Source organism: Myxocyprinus asiaticus, chromosome 46, assembly GCF_019703515.2.
Source record: "Myxocyprinus asiaticus isolate MX2 ecotype Aquarium Trade chromosome 46, UBuf_Myxa_2, whole genome shotgun sequence".
Classification (NCBI taxonomy): Eukaryota; Metazoa; Chordata; class Actinopteri; order Cypriniformes; family Catostomidae; genus Myxocyprinus; species Myxocyprinus asiaticus.
In genome coordinates, this window is record NC_059389.1 from 14,300,624 (window position 1) to 14,313,246 (window position 12,623).

Consider the following 12,623-nt stretch of genomic DNA (forward strand, 5'->3'; position numbering starts at 1 on the left):
CATTGTAAATTCTGAACCTAAGTACTGATGACCATTGTTCCAAATATTATCTGCAACCTGAAACTTAACTTTTGATAGGAGGTTTGGATTGAATGCACTTGGCTTCATGGAGAGCTATAGGATGCTCCCTTGGTCCCTATTTAGTGAATGACTAAATGTCCAGTGTGCTGTCTGTCTGCACTGGTCTCAAAACAGTTTGAAATGCACCTTATTTTCATCCTAACTCCATATAAAGCTTCTGAAAGCAAAATTTGTTTTCTCAATGTGAAAATGCACAGTAAATATAGGATTTCCAATTGAAAACCTTGTAGTATTGTATACATTACTGTACATTGTGTTTAACAGCGTGACATTTCGCAATAAATCGGTTAAAAAAAACAAAAAACAAAAAAAAAAAGGCATATCGGATAAAACTAGAGACTCTAATCTTTTGACTCAAACAGGTTTCAATGTAAAAACATTGTTAGGTATTTTACCAGATGTAGTTTTGTTGCCGTTTCTCCCAAAGACAAAGTCCGCTGTGGTAGGTGCCATGTTGTTTTGTCACATGACAAAAACATCTGTCAAAAATTTTACCTTTTACTGACAGCACAGAGTCTCCTGAACTGAGATCAGTCAGTTTAAATTAAATTAAATTATGCATTGCGTATAGCGAAGCCAAAATACAACGTACACACGTGTAAGTGGGGTCGCACGAGGTTGAAGGGCTTATTAAAGTACATTTTTCCAATGAGGAGCAGTGAATTATTTTCTCTCTTTCAATATTGTTGTAAAATTCCCTAATTACCAATCTTTTATAGGCCCTGTATGCAATCTATAGGCCTCTAGATGGTTATATAATAATTAGGCATTTATTAGTAGTGCCCCTAAATACCACTTAGCGGAAATTAGGGGCACAGTCGGTGTTCAGGTTGATACAACTGGTAATGTATCACAACAGAGCATGCATGCATTAAAAACATAACTACATTAACAAAAGATTCTTAATACTTAGGACATCTTCTATGATAAACCTTTTTCAAGTTATTATTTCTTAAATTAACCTTACAGGCAGCACAAAACTACATCAGTCCTGACGGATCTCCATAAGCCACTAATAAACTAATAATATATTGATGACACTTTATACTTCAATTTACCATTAACAAACATATACTGTAGGTAGGCTTAATTCTTAACAGATTAGTAGCTAATTCATAAACATTTAAATTTTTCATGACATTCGTAACTACATTCTACCTGTAACTACATGTATTTTCAGTTTTAACTGTCTATTAAGTGTTGTATATTGCATAAATGCTGATTGGGTTAGTCAAGTTATGACATAAACTACCACAAAGAAGCTATTCTGTGTCTGTATATGCTGTTTTTTAAATAGTTTTTCTATGAAAATATGCATCAGACCAGTGGTTCCAAACCTTTTTACTTTGAAGCCCCTCTACTTATATGTAAGTCTACAAATACAGTATATCACCGCCATGGATATCACCGCCATGTGTTTGCTCGTGTGCGTGCACGAGAGAGCACTATCATTGATGGCCATGAGAAATGCAAAATTATGAATATAATTCAGTGATTTTTGAGAACGTGCATTGCCACAGATTTTGCATAACCGCGATAGGCATGATACTTGATACATTTATAGCAGTTGACATATCCACTGGTCTATTACACATTGATGCAGAGCCATGCAGCTGCTTGTTGGTCTCGTAAAGCATCAACAAAGTATGCCGTTTTAAGAGGTTTTTACAGTCTTACAGTGTGTGATTATGATGTTATAGAATTTTCATGACCATTGAAGATCCAAGAAAAAGCTACCCACAAGTAACTGTCCACATGACAGCCAGCGCACCTGCTTTAGAAGCAGAATACTGTAAATTTGGTGTGCATCAACCTCACGCAGTTGTGCAGGGAGTCTGTCCTTTTCTGCATATCGCGGCACCGTTTTGTGGCGCGTTCTGCATAACATGGCGGCCCATGCGGCCCCATTTCGCGGGCGGCCCACCGGGAAAAGTCCCGGTTCTCCCAGTGGCCAGTCCACCGCTGGAGGGAGGGAAAGGAGTGCTCGCAGCCATGTGAGAGTGAAAAAAAGGTGCTTTTAATGCAAAAACAACTAACGCCCCTCTTTTAAAAGTATTTGGTATATGGGGGAAGATATGTTAGGGAGATTTAATTCTGATGGTAAGCTGCAATAATAAGTTAATAACTTTGGGCATTAGATCAAGTCGTCATTTTTATTTGTATAGCACTTTTTACAACACACATCGTTTCAAAGCAGCTTTACAGGAAAACATACATTAACAAAAAATGAAACTGTAATATCTATTATGTCTTACAGTGATCATTGTGCAGTTTGAATAAATATGATTGTAAATTGTGTATACAAATTTAATAATTAAATAATAATTGTATTTAGAACCCCTTTGAGCAAGCTGAAGGCGACCGTGTCAAGGAACACAAAACTCCATAAGATGTTGGTTAATGGAGAAAAATAATCTTGGGAGAAACCAGGCTCACTGTGGGGGCCAGTTTCCTTCTGGCTAAACAGCATGAATATAATGCCGCTATTAGTTATTTATGTGCAGAGCAAGTCATGGTTTTAAATTTGTAAATTAAGAAAGCGTTAAGGTCAAAAAAAAAAAAAAAAAAAAATATATATATATATATTATCTTTAAGAATAATGGCTAATGTCTTTGAAATCCATCCAGGATTAACTGCATAAGTTCACATCGATGCATTGTCCTTGGTTAATTGGCTGATGAAGGCTTTTGTTGGCAATTAAATGATAATTTATGTATTCTGTTTCAAGAGTGTAGTCCATCAATAGACAAATGTGATGCAGGCAGAGATTAATGAGGTGCATCGCAGTTCAACCTGCAGGTAATTTTGGTGAGGTTCAGTGGGGTCCATCCTAAGTCCAAGGTTCAGGCAGTGGCATATGAAGTATCTCATGTCTTACAGTTGGAGTTGACATCAGTTCATCCTCTGAAGTCAAAAGACTGAAGTGATGTCTGGCTTGCACTGGCTGTAGTTTGTCGTCATCTTTCAGTGACACATAGTAGTGGAGTCCGACACCAAGCAGGAACGGAGCTGGATCTGGCAGGCTCTGGTAACCTCGGGATATGAATCCCAAGTTTGAGACATGGAAACAAAAAACTTAACATTAGCGTAGATGCCATTCAATTTTATGCCAAGTTATAGATCATGATGGATGTTTCTGGTTCTGGCAGACCTAACTAAAGCAGCCTAATTGTGAGTTGATGGATAAATTAGGTGTATGCCTGGCTAAATAGATGAGTCTTTAGTCTAGACTTAAAATGAGTGAGTGTGTCTGCATGCCGAACAGTGTGAGGAGTTAATAATATTAAGAAGAGGTTCTGAGATTACTGGGAATACATCTTTTAAGAGCTTAGTTGGTATTGGATATAACATACATGTTGTGACTTTTGATTTTTTCATAAGTTTTGTTAGGACTTCATGACCTATAACAGCGAAGGATTGAAGTTGCTCGTGAGCAAAATTATGAGACACTGTTTTCTGAGGTGCTGTGACAGTTGATTGCATAGTTCCAATTTTATTAGTCATTATAAGTCATTACTGTTGTGCTGCGATGGAATATCTGGTTCAGTCGGTGCTTTATTTCTAACCAATTTAGCCACAGTATTGAATAAACACCTAGGATTGTTGTGGTTATTTTCTATGAGTTTGCTAAAATATGCTGCTTTTAGTGCCACTTTTAGTGCCTGTCTGTAGCTACAGACACTATCCTGCCATGCACCACGAAATATTCTCTAATTTTTTATTCTTCCACTTGTGCTCCATTTTCCAAGCTGCTCTCTTGAGAGCATGAGTGTGATCACTGTACCATGGTGCGAGGCATTTTTCTTTGATTTTCTTTAATAGAAGGGGGGGAGACACTATCAAGAGTGCTAGAGAAGACTGTATTTATACTTTCTGTTATTACATCAAGTTCTTCTAGACTTTTTGGCTTACTGAGTATGTGAGACAATTCTGGAAGATTATTAGTGAAGCTGTCTTTAGCGGTCGAAAGAATAGTTCTGCCTGAATGATAGCGTGGTGTAAATTGAGTGACATTAGCTGATCGCAACAAACAAGAGACGAGGTAATGATCTGAGATGTAATCGCTCTGTGGTAGAATTTATATAGTATCAACATCAACTCCATATGACAGAATTAAATTTAGCGTATGATTATGGCGATGAGTTGGTCCTGTCACAATTTGTCTGACTCCAAGAGAGTTGAGAATATCGATAAATGCAAATCCCAATGTGTCATTTTCATTATCTATGTAAATGTTGAAGTCACCATCAATTAAAGCTCTATCTACATTAACTACTAGATCTGATTTGCAAGTTCACCAAGGAAACCCAAGTAAGGCCCGGGTGATCTATATACTGTAGAAAGGGCAAAAGACAACAGAGAGTTTTTATTTATATCTGACAGTGCCATATTAAGCATTATTAGTTCAAAAGACTTAAATTTATATTCTGTCCTCTGAGTAATACCAAAAACATCACTGTAAATTGTAGCAACACATCCTCCTCGACCCTTCAGACGAGGCTCATGAATCTACGCCCTTGCTAATGCCTTATAAGTGGAAAAGCTAAAACTAAACTAAAACACATTTTCATGACTCCAAAAAAAAAAAAAAGACTACAAATTAATTTTAGTTTTTGATACACAGTATATTATAACATTTTAAACCTTATAACCATAAACATGAAAAATGCCATTAGATAACAAAAATAAATTTAATGCACATTCTGTTTGATTCAATGCAATAACTAAAAATGTTTTAGGATTAAAAAACTAACAAAAATGTACAAAAACAAAACTGAATATAGAAAACACTGAAAAAACTCACAGAGTGAAAATGAATGAAAACTAAACTAAAATTGAAACTAAAATAGAAATGAAAATTACATAAAAAATTAAAAACTACAATAATCCTCATCTATAAGTAAAGCACCCATCACATGTAGTTCTGCTTCAAATATTTTAGGTATGCAGCTTTTGGCATCATAAAATTGTGGAGGAATTTATAAAATATATATATAAAAAGTTCATATTTCACGTATACTTATGTATTGCAAGTATTTAACTAGGTATTGTTGGTGATATATGCTATTTTATGAGACCAAATCCTCTTAGGCTACTGGGGCATATTCCCAGTAACACAGCAGAATTTACAGCTTTAAGTAATACCACATGTTGGGAGGGCTAGGGCAGGGTGTTCCCAGAAAGGAGGAGTGTGCAGAAAGAAAAGAGCAGGTATGCACAGTATTGCAGACAGAACTATCTAACCCAACAAATACAAAACACAAGTGTAATTTAAGGAAAGATCTAATCAGCACTTTGTCAGCATCTGTCGACATCTGAGACACTTCATGAGATGTTTTAATATGTTCTTTGCTGGAGCCCAAGGCTGTTAACATGTCTTGGGACATTGGGTGGACCAAACCATTTGGGTAATGTAATGGTCCTTTTTGGCCCTGAAAATAGTAAAGGTGCTGAATGCAATACATTTAGGAATAAAGGCTCTAAATGTGATGAAGACCAAATAATTATTTGTGTGTAATAATTTTTGATGTTCACACAGTACATTCAGCAAACATTTAATGATATAAATAACAGGCAATGTCTACACTTATCAAATTCTTTGCCACAAACTAGATTTGTGCAGTGCCCAAAAAGGAAGTCACATAATAACCTGAAATATATAGTATGGCAAGGACTGAGAAATGTATGTATTAAACTAGAGAAATGAATTGATAGCTACTTATTGCAACGATATTTATATGTTTACAGCCTAGATCAGTGTTTTCAAAACTTTTAGTAACTCTGTAACCCTTTTCAGATTTACTCACGCTCTCTACCTGAGGTCCTATTGTCTTATTGTGTACAGATGCAATAAATAATATAGAAAAATAACAGCCCATAGTTCGGAATAACATATGCGTGGGCAAACTACATAGTTTTCAATTTTAAGGTGAACTACTCCTTTAATTTTGAGCACAGACATGAGAAGGACATACCCAAAATGAAACGGTTGCAATTCTTGAACCCTTGTCTCTTTTAAAAGAAGATATTTAGGAGACTGTTGTCCAGATGTCAGAATTAATCAAAATCATAAAGAAAATAGTTAGAAAAACTCATATTTATTGTACATTATTGTATGTCCCCCTAATGTCTATTGTGGTATGGCCCTGCTGGAGTCCACCAAAAATAAATATCATCCATATCCAGTTAACTGCTTTTAGGGTCTTTCCTCCGAATCAAACTGTTGCCCGCAAACGCTTATATGAGGCATGAATAAAACTGCTAGAACAACATTCTTCATTCACAACATGTAATGAAAGACGAGAACGAATGATAACAGCAGCATTGTCACCTTCTAGAATATGTCTACTTGGATTTCCTCGAAAATGAGGTCCCGCTGGGAACCATAATGACATTTTCTCTCATTTAAAAAACAAGCAGAGCTCATAGGGGAGAAAAAAAAATCACATACGTATATATCTTAATTTTTTCTTGTAGAAAGCAATGAGATTAAAGGCAAATGTAAACTTATTTGCTGAAGTCTCCTGTTTCTCAGTTGTTCCTCCTGAGACCCCAATAATTTAAAGAGTTTCATAAGAAATCTAAAAAATGTCTCAAACTGTGCACAGATCTGTCTACAATCAAATGACAGAGATTTCAAAATGAGCACAAACGTTTCCACAGTAATTTGATAACTCTATACAGTACTCTCACTGGATGTCAGCACTTTTGTTTGTCGATTTTTATTTCTCCTAAGGAATATTTGGAGAAACATTTAGACAGTTGAAACTTAAAAGGCACATAATTGTAAACTCAATTAAGTCTCGAGCAATAAAACATTCTCTGAAAGAATATCTAAACAGTTTTTACTCACTTTGAGTGACGGCACATTTCCTCACCTTCACTTTTCAAAATATTTTGTCGAAGTGTTTATTGCATTGCTCTTATTTTATAACACTTTGGACAGCGGCATGGCAGATATGATTTGGTTAATCTGAAAAGCAGTCTTGATTTGTGTGAAGACCTCCCCATCTCGATAATGTGTGGCACCAGTGTAAACCACTGAACATAAACTACTTTAATGGCTCTGTCTTCAGAGAATAAGGGTTATAGCTGGCAGATTAGAGATTTGTGGTGTGAGGGCTGGGGTAGTACCAGCATGTTCGAGAAGTGGTTACTGCAATGCATGAAACATGCTGGTACAGTTATTACCCAGCATATTGTTTCAGTCTTGAAAAACTTGTTTGGTCAGTGCATAATTAAATCAGCCACACAGCATCAGAATTTACTCATGTCACAATATATGGCCAAAAGTATATGGACACAGATTACTGACAGTTACTGACTTTCAATAAAGATAATTACTTTTAAATACATTAACTGGGTTACACAAATTACTAAACAATATTATTTTTGTAGAATAATACATTTAAAACATGAATTTTGTTAATATATACATCTGTATGCACTTACTAAGTACTTTATTAGGAACACTTTTGTCCTAATAAAGTGCTTGATGTGGTCTTCTGCTGTTGTAGCCCATCTGCCTCAAGGTTTGACGTGTTGTGCATTCTGAGATGTTATTCTGCTCACTACAATTGTACAAAGTGGTTATCTGAGTTACTGTAGCCTTTCTGTCAATTCAAACCAGTCTGGCCATTCTCCGTTGATCTATCACATCAACAAGGCATTTCTGTCTGCAGAACTGCCGCTCACTGGATGTTTTTGGTTTTTGGCACCATTCTGAGTAAACTCCAGAGACTGTTGTGTGTGAAAATCCCAGGAGATCAGCAGTTACAGAAATACTCAAACCAGCCCGTCTGGCACCAACAATCACCCCCCAGTTGAAATCACTGTGATCACATTTTTTCCCCCATCCTGATGGATGATTTGAATATTAACTGAAGCTCCTGACCCGTATTTGCATGATTTTATCCATTGTACTGATGCCACACGATTGACTGATTAGATAATCACATGAATAAGTAGGTGTACAGGTGTTCCTAATAAAGTTCTCAGTGAGTGTATATTAACTTGCATACGACAATAAACGAGGAAATACAGTATGAACAATACTTTTTTTAGTTGTTGAGCATGAAACTTTCTATGAAAAGTGTTTCCAAGAGTAAATTAAAAGTAAAGTAATTAGAAATGTGACTGCTTTTCCATGAAGAAAGCACTAGAGTAATCTGATTGGACTCAAGATGGCGCCGAGTATGGCTGCTGCGTTGCGAGCTCCGACACAACATAGCAATGGTTTGTTTGTTTTGTTTACAATTCTTATGTTTTTTGTCTTGGATGTTGTCTGCCTTATTGTCTACGACAGACAAACACTTTTGGGCATTGGTTCAGCGATCTCACACCGAAAACCGGACTTCACATTCCTCAATGCCGACCCGCTGTTTACAAACACGCAAGCGGAGCCCTTTGTCTGGGCAGCACGGCCACGGAAACGCAGGAGGAAAAGGGGAAACAGAGCCGGCGTTCTCATCAGAGTAAGACGCCGCGCAAATCGACCCCCGCTACCCACTATTCTACTGGCAAATGTTCAGTCTCTGGATAACAAGCTCTGCGAGCTGAAAGCGCGGATCTCTTTCCAACGAGAGACGAGGGACTGCTGCATTATCTGCCTTACGGAAACTTGGATGTCTGCGGAGATTCCAGACTCAGCCATTGAACCCGCGGGGTTCTCCATGCTCCGAGCGGACAGAGCGAAAGACCTCTCAGGTAAAACTAGAGGAGGTGGTGTATGTTTTATGATCAACAAATCCTGGTGTGATCAGAGGAACGTACATTCCATCAAGTCTTTCTGTTCTCCTGATCTGGAATTTCTTATGCTTCTGTGTCGACCATTCTGGCTACCGAGGGAATTCACAGCGGTCATTATCACTGCTGTGTACATTCCCCCACAAGCCGACACAGACCGGGCACTCAAGGAACTGTATGGGAGTATAAGTGAGCAGGAAACCGCGCACCCTGAGGCCGCGTTCATTGTGACCGGGGACTTTTAATAAAGCCAGTTTAAAATCAGTCGCACCAAAATATCACCAGCACATTAGTTTCAACACACGAAGGGACCGGGTTTTGGACCATTGCTACTCTCCGTTCCGGGATGGCTACAAATCCCTCCCCCGCCCACCATTTGGCAAATCGGACCACTCTTCCATTCTGCTTCTGCCCGCTTACAGGCAGAAATTGAAACAGGAAGCACCCACCCTCAGAACAATCCAGTGCTGGTCGGACCAATCAGACTCTATGCTACAAGACTGTTTTGATCGCACGGACTGGGAGATGTTCCGGTCCGCCTCTGATGACGACATCGAGCTTTACGCTGATAGCGTAATGTGTTTCATCAGAACGTGCATAGAGGAAGTGATTCCGACCAGAACTGTACGAATCTATCTGAATCAGAAGCCGTGGATCAATAGCGATGTTCGCGCGGCACTTAATGTGCGGACCTCCGCTTTTAATTCCGGGAACGCGGAGGAGCATAAACAAGCCAGTCATGCCCTCCGAAAAACTATCAAAACAGCAAAACGCCAGTACAGGAGCAAGATTGTAGGACAGTTTAACACCACCAACTCTAGAAGCATGTGGCAGGGAATTAACATCATCACGGACTTTAAAGGGAATAAAAACTCCGCCATGAACACCGCTGCCTCTCTACCGGATGAGCTAAATACTTTTTATGCTCGTTTCGAGGGAACTAACACCACCCTCGCGGAGAGAGCTCTCACGGCCGAAGCTACAGAGGTTAGTTCACTCTCCGTCTCTGTAGCGGATGTAACCCGATCCTTCCGACGGGTGAATATCCGCAAAGCCGCGGGTCCAGACGGCATTCCGGGCCGCGTCATCAGAGTGTGCGCGAACCAGCTGGCTGGTGTTTTTACGGACATTTTCAACCTTTCCCTCTCTTTGTCTGTAGTCCCCACATGCTTTAAAACATCCACCATTGTGCCTGTTCCAAAACAATCAAAAATAACTTGTTTAAATGACTGGCGTCCTGTTGCTCTGACCCCCATCATCAGCAAATGTTTTGAGAGACTAATCAGAGATTACATCTGCTCTGTATTACCACTCAATCTTGACCCGCTGCAGTTTGCATACCGCAACAACCGCTCCACTGATGATGCCATTGCATCTACAATACACACTGCTCTCTCCCACCTGGAAAAAAAGAACACTTATGTGAGAATGCTGTTTGTAGACTACAGCTCAGCATTCAACACCATAGTGCCCTCCAAGCTAGATGAGAAACTCCGGGCTCTGGGCTTAAACAGCTCGCTGTGCAGCTGGATCCTGGACTTCCTGTCAAGCAGACGCCAGGTGGTTAGAATAGGCAGCAACATCTCCTCATCACTGACCCTCAACACTGGAGCCCCGCAGGGCTGTGTTCTCAGCCCACTACTGTATTCCCTGTACACACATGACTGTGTGGCAACACATAACTCCAATGCCATCATTAAGTTTGCTGATGACACGACGGTGGTAGGTCTGATCACTGACAATGATGAAACAGCCTACAGAGAGGAGGTGCACACTCTGACACACTGGTGTCAGGAGCACAACCTCTCCCTCAACGTCAGTAAGACAAAGGAGCTTGTGGTGGACTTCAGAAGAAAAGACAGAGAACACAGTCCAATCACCATCAATGGAGCACCAGTGGAGAGAGTCAGCAGCTTCAAGTTCCTGGGTGTCCACATCACTGAGGAACTCACATGGTCCGTCCACACTGAAGTCATTGTGAAGAAGGCTCATCAGCGCCTCTTCTTCCTGAGACGGCTGAGGAAGTTTGGAATGAGCCGCCACATCCTCACACGGTTCTACACCTGCACTGTGGAGAGCATCCTGACTGGCTGTATCTCCGCCTGGTACGGCAATAGCACCGCCCACAACCGCAAAGCACTGCAAAGGGTGGTGCGAACTGCCAAACACATCATCGGAGGTGAGCTTCCCTCCCTCCAGGATATATATACAAGGCGGTGTGTGAAAAAAGCTCGGAGGATCATCAGAGACTCCAGCCACCCGAGCCATGGGCTGTTCTCACTGTTACCATCAGGTAGGCGGTATCGCAGCATCAGGACCCGCACCAGCCGACTCCATGATAGCTTCTTCCCCCAAGCAATCAGACTTCTGAACTCTTGAACTCTTGAACTCTCCCACGATCAAAATACATCAGCCCTGCACTTTATTACTCTTTTATCTCACACCGGACTGTCATAAATTATATTACTGTTATTATATTATGTCTCTCTTAACAACTGACTATCAACCGACAGCCTGAATGTCAATACAGTACAATACTGTACATTCTATATATATATATATATATATATATATATATATATATATATATATATATATATATATACTTTTTTTATATATATTTTAATTTTTAATTTTTATTGAATAATGTGTATCTATATAGTATCTATATAGTAAAAAAACAAAAAACAAAAACAGCATATTGTATACTGTACAGTGTATGTTATTATTTGTATATTGTTGAGTGTAATTATGTGTATAACAGATGTTTAAATTGTGTTGTGTTAATTTGAAGTTTTAAGTTGTGTAATTATGTATAACAGATGTTTAAATTGTGTTGTGTTAATTTGATGTTTTAAGTTGAGTGTAATTATGTGTATAACAGATGCTTAAATTGTGTTGTGTTAATTTGATGTTATTGTAAATTGGTATATGTCTCATCACTGTCATGACTGCTATGTTGATCGGAACTGCACCCAAGAATTTCACACACCATTGCACTTGTGTATATGGCTGTGTGACAATAAAGTGATTTGATTTGATTTGATTTGATTACAATTTCAATTGGTAATTGGTAATGGATAACTTTTTTGAGTTACTTACCCAACACTGATAAAGTAGCAACACCCTGGCAACCCACTTACCCTAGTACTGAGTTTTGCACAGGCAAGTGCACTCACATTTTCTTCAGAAAATTTAAAAATCTAGTTTTAATTCAAATCATGCAGCTCAAGAGTTACAGCCATGTACAAACATCACATCTCATAAAATGTGAAGCATTTGTCTTCCAAATGAATTATGGTATGCAACCCTGCCAGAATGAAAAGCCACAAAAATGATGGATTAGCTTATCAAAATGACATTGTGATCCAGAACACACAAGCTTTTCTCTCCAAATAAAGGTGTCAGATGTTTATTATGTTAAATGTTGATCCAATCAGAGAAGGGTAAATCAAAGATACTGCTGTACAGGTGGGCATAGTGAACAGCAAAACATGACTCTTAAAGACTTTAAACTGATAAGCCAAACTACAGCATAAAGGCTAGAAAATATCTTGTGAAACATCTCGCAGTCTCGATTGTATACTGACAGAAATATTCCATACAATAACACAAAGTGGGGAATTCACTACAACATGATCACACAGTAAATCGAAGAATTACTTCTGAATGTTCTGGTACCCTGAATTCAACCCCATTCTGCCAAATTACTGACAAGTGGCATCCCCCTTCAGAGATTATTTTTTATTAATTTAAGGTTGTTAATATTTCCCTCTAGCACTTCTGATCGCGTGTT